Source organism: Papaver somniferum, chromosome 11, assembly GCF_003573695.1.
Source record: "Papaver somniferum cultivar HN1 chromosome 11, ASM357369v1, whole genome shotgun sequence".
NCBI lineage: Eukaryota > Viridiplantae > Streptophyta > Magnoliopsida > Ranunculales > Papaveraceae > Papaver > Papaver somniferum.
In genome coordinates, this window is record NC_039368.1 from 3,367,403 (window position 1) to 3,378,041 (window position 10,639).

The 10,639-nt window shown below is 35.7% G+C and overlaps 1 pseudogene; it reads left to right on the top strand.

Annotated features, from left to right (window-relative positions):
- LOC113320460 lies at window positions 1–1,894 on the top strand (annotated as a pseudogene).
- Window positions 1,895–10,639: the final 8,745 nt, after the last annotated feature.

Here is a 10,639-nt window from a genome sequence, read left to right on the forward strand (position 1 = left end):
AGTTGGAGATCTTATGCACTCTATACTTACACCATTTTCCCATTCAATATCCACTTTCTTTGATTTGATCGAGTAGTTTTTTCAGTTTATCGATTCTTGAAAACCCATATTTCCAATTTAATTTACATTTAAAAAAAATGAACTCAATATCTATATGGGGTATGTTGGTATCATCAATCATACCATGCACACTGTGTATCATTTTTTTCTCCATATTAATAGAACAAATCACATACATCAAGAAGAAGAAATCATCACCAGGTCCAATATTTATCTTACCTTTATTAGGTAATGCCATTCTGGGAAGATCAAGCTAATTAAAGCAGCTAAAGAATCGAATCTCGGCTTCTCATCAATATATATTCTTGGTCACTTCACAATTTTTATTCAAAAGTCTGAACTTTCTCATAAAGTCTTTGCGAATGTTCGTCCTGATGCATTTCATTTGGTTGGTCATCCTCTGGGGAAAAAATTGTTTGGTGAACATAGTCTTATTTACTTGTCAGGTCAAGAACATAAAGAACTCCGTGGCCGAATTGCTCCAAATTTTACACCTAAAGCTTTATCTACTTATATATCTATACAACAAAGTATAATACTTCAGCAAATGGGTAAATTTATCAACCCAAAATGGTAATAAACCATTAACGTTGCGCTTTCTATGTCGCGACATGAATCTTGATAGTTCTCAAGCTGTATTCGTCGGTCGTTATTTGAACGAGATATCTCGCGAGGAATTCAACGTAGACTATAATGTGCTCAACGAGGGAGTGTTTGCATTACCAATAGACTTACCTGGGTTTGGATTCCATAAAGCTCGGCTTGCAGTTACTCGGTTAGTGGAGACACTTACTAATTGTGTGAAACAAAGTAAAACGAAAATACAATCAGGGGAAAAACCAGTTTGTTTGGTTGATTTTTGGATGCAACAACTCTTGAAAGAAATTCAAGAAAATGGGACTGATTCAAATGAAGTGCCACATTCAAGCGATGTCGAAATTGGTGGACATCTATTCAATTTCTTATTCGCAGCTCAAGATACTTCAACTCCACCACTACTATGGGCAGTGACATTATTAGAGAAGAACCCAGATATTTTATTGGAAGTTCGCCTAGAAGTGAGTAGAATATGGTCCTCGGAGTCTGGCAAGCAAATAACAGCTGAAAACTTGAGAGAAATGAAATATACTGAATCTGTAGATAGAGAGGTAATGCGATATAGAGCTACGGCACCATTAGTACCTCATATTGCTGGCCAAGATTTTCAATTAACAGAATCTTACACAATTCCTTAAGGCACCATGGTATTTCCTTCGACTTTTGAATCGTCATTTCAAGGTTTTACTGAACCGGAACTATTCGATCCGGACCGGTTTTCTGAAAATCGTCAAGAAGATCAACTAAATTATATAAGAGAATTTTTTTGGTGTTCGGTGCTGGTGCTCATCAATGTGTTAGACAAAGATACGCCACGAACCATTTGGTGTTGTTTATCGCAATGTTCACATCATTTCTAGATTTTAAGAGGCACATAACGGACGGCTGCGATGATATTGCTTATGTACCTACACTTAGCCTTAAAGATGATTGATTGGTGTGTTTGTCTAAACTTTGAGAGAGTTATCGGTCATTCGACGGAGTGGGAAGTGCGTGTTCAATTATTTATCTTTTTGGTCGGTAAAGAATTTGGTGCTGGCGAGTTTCAACATCAGGTCAATGATATCATTATCCAATAACTTTATCGCTATACTACAACAATACTGGCATCTTCAAATTGTTTTAGGGGAACTTTAGTTTCTTTTAACTGTGTGGAGTTTTAATAATTGATGTTTGAGAAGTCGTGGTATATTTTGATTTTCTTTTAATTTTCATTCTTTAATTATTACAATAATTATATCTAGCCCACTGGTCAAACCCACTGCCAACGCGGTGTTGACGTTTAATTTTCTCTTTCTGTTAACTTGTTTAATGTTTTTATCTTCTTTTTCTTGTTTCGAAAACAAATTCCTTATTCTTCTTTTCACCCTAGTTGAGGCTTAAAAAGAAGTAAGAAATAAAACTTCGACCATATGACCCATGAAACAAAGATTTTTCCTAGCGACCAAACCTATCGAGAGCGTTCAAGTCTCTATCACTTTGTAGAGACTCTATCACACCTGACTAATTTCTAGAAGACATAATTTCTTGAGATGGCTTATCCCTATTGGTATCATTTCTGTTGACCATGTGAGGTCTAAGGAGAACGTCGCAGATCCTTTGACGAAATATAGATATGCAATATCTGAATGAGGAGTTATGCACTTCTTTGTCCCTTCCGCATTGTTGTGATAGTGTGAATGCATGTGAAGGATGACTTTTAAAAAGTCTTAATAAGTTCTATAGTTTCAATTTAAAATTGAAGTGGGTGTCGCAGTAATACTTTTGATGGAACTCATCTATCTGAACGAGGAAGTGAGCCGCTTACTATGAAAATATGAGCTAATTCTCTAGAGCAATCTGAGAAACGGGATACATGCAGGACAAAAATAGACAAACCGACACGAATTTAGCAACACCAGGTGGATATTATGCGTGGTTGCTATCGCGAATTGCAATAATCACTAGCAGTTCAAGACATCGCGTTCACTATCTCTAGCAAGTAGTTCCGGTAACTTCTCATTAAGCATGGGTTCAAGACCTTATGGACACCTTTGCATATATGGTATATTCTACTCTCTGATTTTTCGTTTTTGTACCAAGATTTCATTCATTTGGGGATTGTTGGAGAAAACGAGTCTTAATAAAAGAGGGTTTGGTCTTGGTGTGATTTGATCTTAAGACCTACGGATCTAAGGATACTTACTCATTTTTGTGAGTGAATGATATAAAACTTTAGTTCATATTGGGTAAAACCAGTGTAGTCAATCTCGACCGATAATATCGGTTTCGGCTCTCAGCCGAGACGAGTGGCACTATATCGCCGATACGATATTCAGCCGGAAATCTCGGCCGAGATGGATCAAAACCGGTTACCCGAGTTTGACGAGATTAGAAATTTCCGCACTTACATGAGGTATAGTATTCGGTATTTGTCCAGAGAGGTACGGTAGTTATTATTCGGTTACGGTTAGTTCCCATCAAAAGAAAAGGAAAATAGTGGCGTTAGCATCATCAGCAACAACAACCGAATAATTTCACTTGATTGAGTTATTACTAAGTGCATAACAACTGAAGATCAATTACAATTGTGAGTTTAAAGCACGTTTAGATTGAAAAGATAGGAAGAATTAAAGATATAAAGAAAAATCACGAATACATAATTTACAGAGAAACAAGGCAAGAGCAAAATCACATGTGCACTGATCGTCTTATATGTTTTCTTCGAGTAAATTTTTGATGGGGATATTATGTCGATAGGGATATGGGGGACGAATAGAGAGGTGCCATTTGTCTTACTTGTTAACTGTTTCTAACCGAACTCAACTTCTCATCGTTCAAAGAAAGGGCATTTTCGGTGTTCACCTCTGCTTCTCTTCCACCACCTCCATATTTCTCACCCAACTTTCATTACCACTTAACTCCTGCTAATCTATTTCCACGTCTGTATTCCACGGTTCAAGTCTTGTTCATTGAGAGATCAAAAATCAATCAACAGTACAATCATAAAATGGGTTTGAAATGCAGTAGCACATTTTGAATCATAGTTTATTATGATCATCAAGTTTTAGGGTTTCGATTTGTGAAGTAGAAATATATTCGTTATGATTGACCGGGGGCCAATTTTCTAAAAATAAACAAATATGGGTTTGATTCAAATTTGTTGAATTTCTAGGATTTTGGGTTGGATTCTGTAAACCCTTGAATGGGGTTGAACGTGATTTGGGTCCCTGATTTAGATTATGTAAAAGATACTATGATCTTTAGTAAACCCTTGATGGGGTTAAACATGATTTTTTGATCCTAGGTTCTGTAAAATACTATGATCAGTTAATGGAGAATTATGTTCCAATTTTTTGTTTTGTTTTTGGGAACAACTATAGAACGTGTTTTTGGTTTACAATGCGAAGATCTCATCATCTGTTTTTGGTTTACAATGCGAAGATCTCATCATCTTTTTCGGCTGGTGATTGGTGTTAGTAGATTCTCTGATAATTCAAGTAGTTCACCGGAGAAGAAATCTAAGATCCGAAAATGTCCTTTCTTTAAACAATGAGAAGTTGAGTTCTGTTAGAACAGTTGACAAGTAAGACAGATGGCGCCTTCCTATTAGTCCCCCATACCCCCATCCACATAATGCCCCATCAAAAATTTACTCGTTTTCTTCTTTCTAGGACTTGGTCATAAACCTCCCAAAATCTCATATGGGATAGTCCTCTCAATTGGAAGTGGTGTTGCGTTAATTAGCGGTAGCGATACTGTACTGGCAGTTATTGGTGGGATTACTGAGAGACGAAGAGAATCAAAACATCAGGCCGGTGGAACGAAAAGAGACTGAGATGTTAAACACGGGGGTTGTATTTTCTAATAGCTAACCTTCACTTCTTAAGAAAATCGAACAGATGGACGTCATGCATATGGCTATCCTTGCACGTGGTCTACAACTAAATGGACTTATACATATCTCTATAATTAGTAGTGGCCTAATGCAGCTGGATGCGAGGGTTTTCTTAGCTCCACATGATCCACTAATAACATTAGGATCAATTGATGTGTGATGATGATTATGACTTGGTGGTATCTGGATTAAGAGAACTACTATATAGATGATGATATCTATCATTAGTACTGAAACCGAGAACGAATACTTGTTTATTTTATAAAATCTATAGATATAAATTTTATCTTTTCCAGTTTCTTGCATCTTCCCATCTTTAATGTGTGAAACAAAACAAGAGACGAGAACCAACATTTGGCTTTTAAATGAGTATATATATATATATATTGGTCCAGTGTACCATTTTTTTTTTTATTGTGGTGAATGTCTGGTGGCATGTCAATTGTCAGTAATTATGATTTCATTGCAGAACACCCACAACTTGGATTTCATATGCATCAAGTTTGTTTATACTTCCCCAAGACTCACCGATCATTGATATATAATATCCATCAATTGGTGTACCACCGATCATTGATATATAATATCCATCAATTGGTGTACCAGTTAGGTTCCTTTACTTTCTATAAACGAACAGACAACAAATGACATCTCTTATGCCAGTGGCAAAGACATTAAGGTGATATAAATAAACGTTAGTTGATTATATTTTATTAAGCTGACCCTTTATGATGCTGCCGCAAGGGCTGACGTTTTACAAAGTGGGAATAGAAAAGGAAACAAAATGTTAATGCTATTACATGACGCATGAATAGAAAAGGAAACTAAATTTTGTTGCGATGAAATGTGGTTCTGTATAACACTTTATTTAATTATTGGTGCTGGAACTGGTGCATGCCATCTATAGTTGCTAGTTGCTACTGAATCTAATATAGAGGATGGGTACGTAATCTTTTAATCCAATGGCTAACTTACGACATAATGCAGGCCATCTGCCAATCGCTAGAAAATGTGTACGGAGTAGGTCATGGAGCCGGATCGAACTTTTCAGGATCTAAAAATATTCAGGATTCTTTTGTGAAAATATTGCACTCCAATACATTAACTGTGTATGAGAACCCATAGAGACAAAAAATAAATAAATTAAAGTCCAAAATACAATGTAGGTGAAGTCAGCCAAGTTGCAATGATGTTTACTATTCCAATACGACAATAACCACTTGATCATCTTAAGATAATAATGTTATATAAGAAATTATTCCTTGTAAAGGCCACTTTGTATAAAAAATGTACTCTCAGCTTCTGAGAAGCCAATGCTACCAAAAAAAAAAACGGGGCCGGGATCCAAAACGGGAATAAGATTCAATATTCAGTATACTGATATGTATGTTTATTACAAATTGAATAAAGATATGATATATCACGACCCTTCTCAGCTTCTAGTAATAATGATTTTAATAACAAAATGGCAACAAGTTTGATTTCTTATAAATTAAAGACAATTAGAGCAGTAAGCCTGTTTCCTGGTCTGCCTATACTTATCCAAGATTTCCGAATGCTACGTACCAAATGATGGATTTGTTTATACTTTTCAAAAACTCCAACAGACCTATTATTATAATCGGAAAATGGATCATTTGTTCGAATATTTTTAAAACATGGTTTAAATGGACGAGTAAAAATTGGTATGGGTGAAACGGACACCAAAAAAATAGTAAGAATGAAACTGAATTCATCCTGGCTTAAACTTAAAAAAGAGCGAGGATGAAACTGGATGCATCCTGATGTAAATTGAAAATAAGAAAAAGTATTTCAAAATGGGTAGGATGAAACTGTTTATATCCTGGCTATTTTTACACTCTTGTCCATTTAAACAGTATCAAATTTTACATATCTTTTTCATCTAGGAATTGTTGATTTTGATCTTTTTAACCAATTTTGTGTATTATAAATGAGTACACAAAAGATGACATCTCTTATATATGCCAGTGACGATTGACATTATAAATGAACGTTGATTTTATCTTATTATTACAAGTTGACCCTTTATGATGCTGACAGAAGAGCTGTCATGTAAAGTGGGAATTAAAAGGAAGCAATTGTTGAGATTATTAGTCACTTGTTGGGCAATCTAAGATTCTGAGATTTATAATTTTGAAGGTCTCTCCACTCATTGTCAATTGGTTTTGAATTGGATGCCCGTTTTCTAACATGGTATCAGACAGAGCAGGCTATTTGCGAGTCACTTAATCACGCCTTTATTGAAGATTATTAGTCCCACATTGTTGGGCAATCTAAGATCCTGAGGTTTATAATCTTTAGGACCTCTCCACTAATTGCCAATTGATTTTGAATTGGATCCTTAGGGCCTCTCCACTAATTGACAATTGGCCGTATTCTAACGTCAACGGCTGAACTGCCTACATGAGGCACACATCGATCACGCCCAATTGATACTTGGCCGTATTCTAACGTCAACGACTGAACTGCGTACATGAGGCACACATCGATCACGCCCAATTGATACTAAATTTTAATCGGGAGTAATAGCGATATGGAACGCTAAACCAAATTAACATTCATGAAATGAACTATCTATTCCAAGATTCATCCAAATCTTCCAAACACAAAAGAAATACTACTTGACACTCTTAACAAACTGCATAAGGTGACGCCATTCAATGTGACTATTGCCACAGTATCTTGGCAAGTGTTTTTTTCTTGATATTCTTATCCGTTTCTGTGCCACAGCATCTTGGCAAGTGTTTTTCCCTTGACATTCTTATCCGTTTCTGCCAATATAATCGGTGAACATTGAAGAAAATACACAAGCTAAATAGATAGACAACCATCGCCATAAGTGCCTTTTAGTGAAACTTTAATGTAAATTTGATCATACAAAAACATAATTTTGACATTGTTTTAAGGCAATATCCTACGGAGTGGGCATGATTGCTGATGACACCTAAGTATTATGCGAGCTATCTAACTCAATTGAATCTATTCGGTCACCCAATGAGTATATTGGAGCACTGAGTTTCGTTAAAGCAAGCTGTGTGGTAAGACTTTGAGGATTCCAAATTCTCACGTCATCTTTTAAGACAAGTGAAAAACAACTACTATGGTATATATGGTTTTCTGGAGTTTTCTGAATGCTTGGTATCAAACTCAATAATTCGGGGCAGATCAAATATCTTCGAAAACCTAGAAACTAGAATGGGGGACCTGGTAGATACAGGGTATCCTCCCAAGACGGAGCTCATACTGGCGAGGTTTTCCCCTATCTCGAATGGGAGACACGATATGAAAATGAAAAGGTTTCCATTTCACCATATATATGGGGATGTGGGGTGAGCCGGTGAGATTTGGGAAACCCATCCCATATGTCCGGATATGGGGTGAATGCTAGTCAAGAAGTTCAGGGAACAAAGTGGATTGCTTGGAAGATTTACATCACAAATTGCCAACAGATGACAACGTGCATGTACAGTTAACAGTTCTTTTTTTTTCTTTCCGAAGAAAAGGTTATATTAAGAAAAAGAGAAAACCATTACACAAAGTAAAGGGAGTTACACAATCATGAGAGTTTCCCAATTACTCCAAATGAGACTAGGAATTACATACTTAAACGTATCTGAATCACAAGACCAAATAACTACAAGTTGTTTAACAAGGTCAATAATCTCAATTGTTTCCTTTTTCCTAGCAGTTCCAAAAACTCTTCTGTTTCGTTTCTTCCACAATCTCCAACATATTGCGTAGTGTATAATCCGCCGAATTGAACTACCTCTACCCTGCAAAACATTTGTAGTCCAAGCTTCAAACAAATCAAAAAGTGTCACCGGTATTGGCCATGAAATCCGAAAAGCTTTTAATGAAGTAGTTCCATATCTTAAAAGAATAAGAACAATGCAAAGACATATGATCTGTTGTTTCTCTTTCGGTGTTGCAGAAAACACACAAATCACTTTCAATATCCGCTCCTCTATGCCTTAACATGTCTCTAGTTGGAAGAGAATTATGAAAGGAAGCCCAAATTATAAAACTGACCTTATTAGGGATATTGCTTTTCCAAAGAGTTTCGTAACACTTGGATGTAGTAAAGTTCTCCATAATAGACATCTCATCTTCATTTTCCTCAAGACTAGGAATACGAACATCACGCTGAAGGAGATCCCATTCAAGCTGCTCATTAGCATTCAAAGCTCTCTTGAAAACGCATTGCCAACCGTTTCTTCCAATCATCTCAGCCACAGTAGCATCTTTACCTTCCACTACCTTAAACACCTCCGTAAAAATGTCTTGCAAGCAACCTCCATCAAGCCATTTGTCCTTCCAAAATCTAATTCCGTTACCGTCTCTAACTGTAAATTGTACCATATTTTGAATCATAGGTACCATGTTCACCACATTCTTCCACAAACTCTTGCATTGAGAAGTAGAATCAACATCTGGCATTAGCAATCTCTTGTTTCTCTTAAACTTCTCTTGAACTATCGTCTTCCATAGGCTGGTTTTTTTTTTCGAGTACCTCCATATCCACTTAACCAACAACTCCCGATTGACTAACCTCAAATTCTTCACTCCCAATCCATTGTTAGACTTTGGCATACAAATCTTAGTCCAACCAACCCAAACTAACTTCCTTCGTCCTTCCACAACTCCCCACAAAAAGTTGCGCATGATTCTAACCATTCATTTTTCCACACTAGCCGACAAATGAAAGAGAGACAAATAATAAATTGGTAAACTAGCAAGACAACTCTGAATAAGAACAAGTCTACCTGCTCTATTCAGTTTCTTCTTCTTCCATTTTATCAACTTTTTCTCCATTCTAACCAGAACATACTCCCAAACTAAAGTACTACGCCAATGTGCCCCAATTGGCATACCAAGATAAGTAAAGGGAATATCTTCTGCCTTGCAACCTAGTTCCCTGGAAAGAACATTGATTACATTGTCCGCACCCACACTAATCATAGTAGATTTCTCCAAATTTAACTTCAAACCAGTAAGAGTTTCAAAAACCGACAAAATAATAAGAAGTCTTCAATCTCATGTTGGTTTGAAGTCAGAAATGTACAGTTAACAGTTGGCTTCGGTCTTCTTATTATGCTCGGTTAAACATTGTAGATAAACTACTTTTAACCTCATGTTCGAATGTGATTATCCTTTAGGTCTTTGGGCATAGGTTCGAAGAGTTTTTGACTATAGTGGTATTTCTACTTCGGTTTTTAATAGCATCTCCAATACAAGGGGAAGATTTATTTTTTAATGACACGTAAAATATTAAACCTTCATTTAAGACAAATTCATCTCCAACGGTAGGTCCTAAAAAAAGGAGAGATGAAATATTAATTTCGAAGGCTTTAAAGAAAGTCTTATTTAGACCTTCACAATGACCTCCATGTCATATTTTTGATTTTTTAATAATTAATTAAAATACGATAAACGGTTAAAATTTCATCACGTAAGATTTTCTAAGGGCTAAACCTCTATATTGTTGGAGATAGTTTATTATTAGTTACATGGTCCTATATTTTCTCTATATGTAAATTCTTCTAAACAAGGGTCTTAATAAAAATTCCACGTAGGATTTTTAACATCCACTATTGGAGATGCTTTAAGAGCATCTCCAGTAGAGGGTGAATATGTTTTTTTTTCATGACCTATGAAGCACGGATACTGATACGGGATAAGAATACTGGTATTTGTCAATTTTTGAAAAATGGGGATACGAGACACGTGTATTTATTAAAATCATTTAATTTTATAATACTGTAATTCATTTTAGTAAAAAGAATCATATAAAACAAAAATAAAAATTAGATACTTTATGGAATATTAAAATAAAACAGATAAAAGCAGTCTAACATTAATATTATCTTCATCAAAGAGCACTATTTCTTGTTGTGGCTCATCAAGTGAAAGATTTGCAACTTCAAGTTTTCTCACACCGTCTAGTGTATCAAATTTATCTTCACTGATATCTCACATTCCACTTTCTCTTTTCGTATAATTTTCACTTTTTCATGAAAGGAGATGAATATTACTGTAAACAAACATTAAATCCTCAGCACGTTGGGGTACAATCTTGTTTCTCTT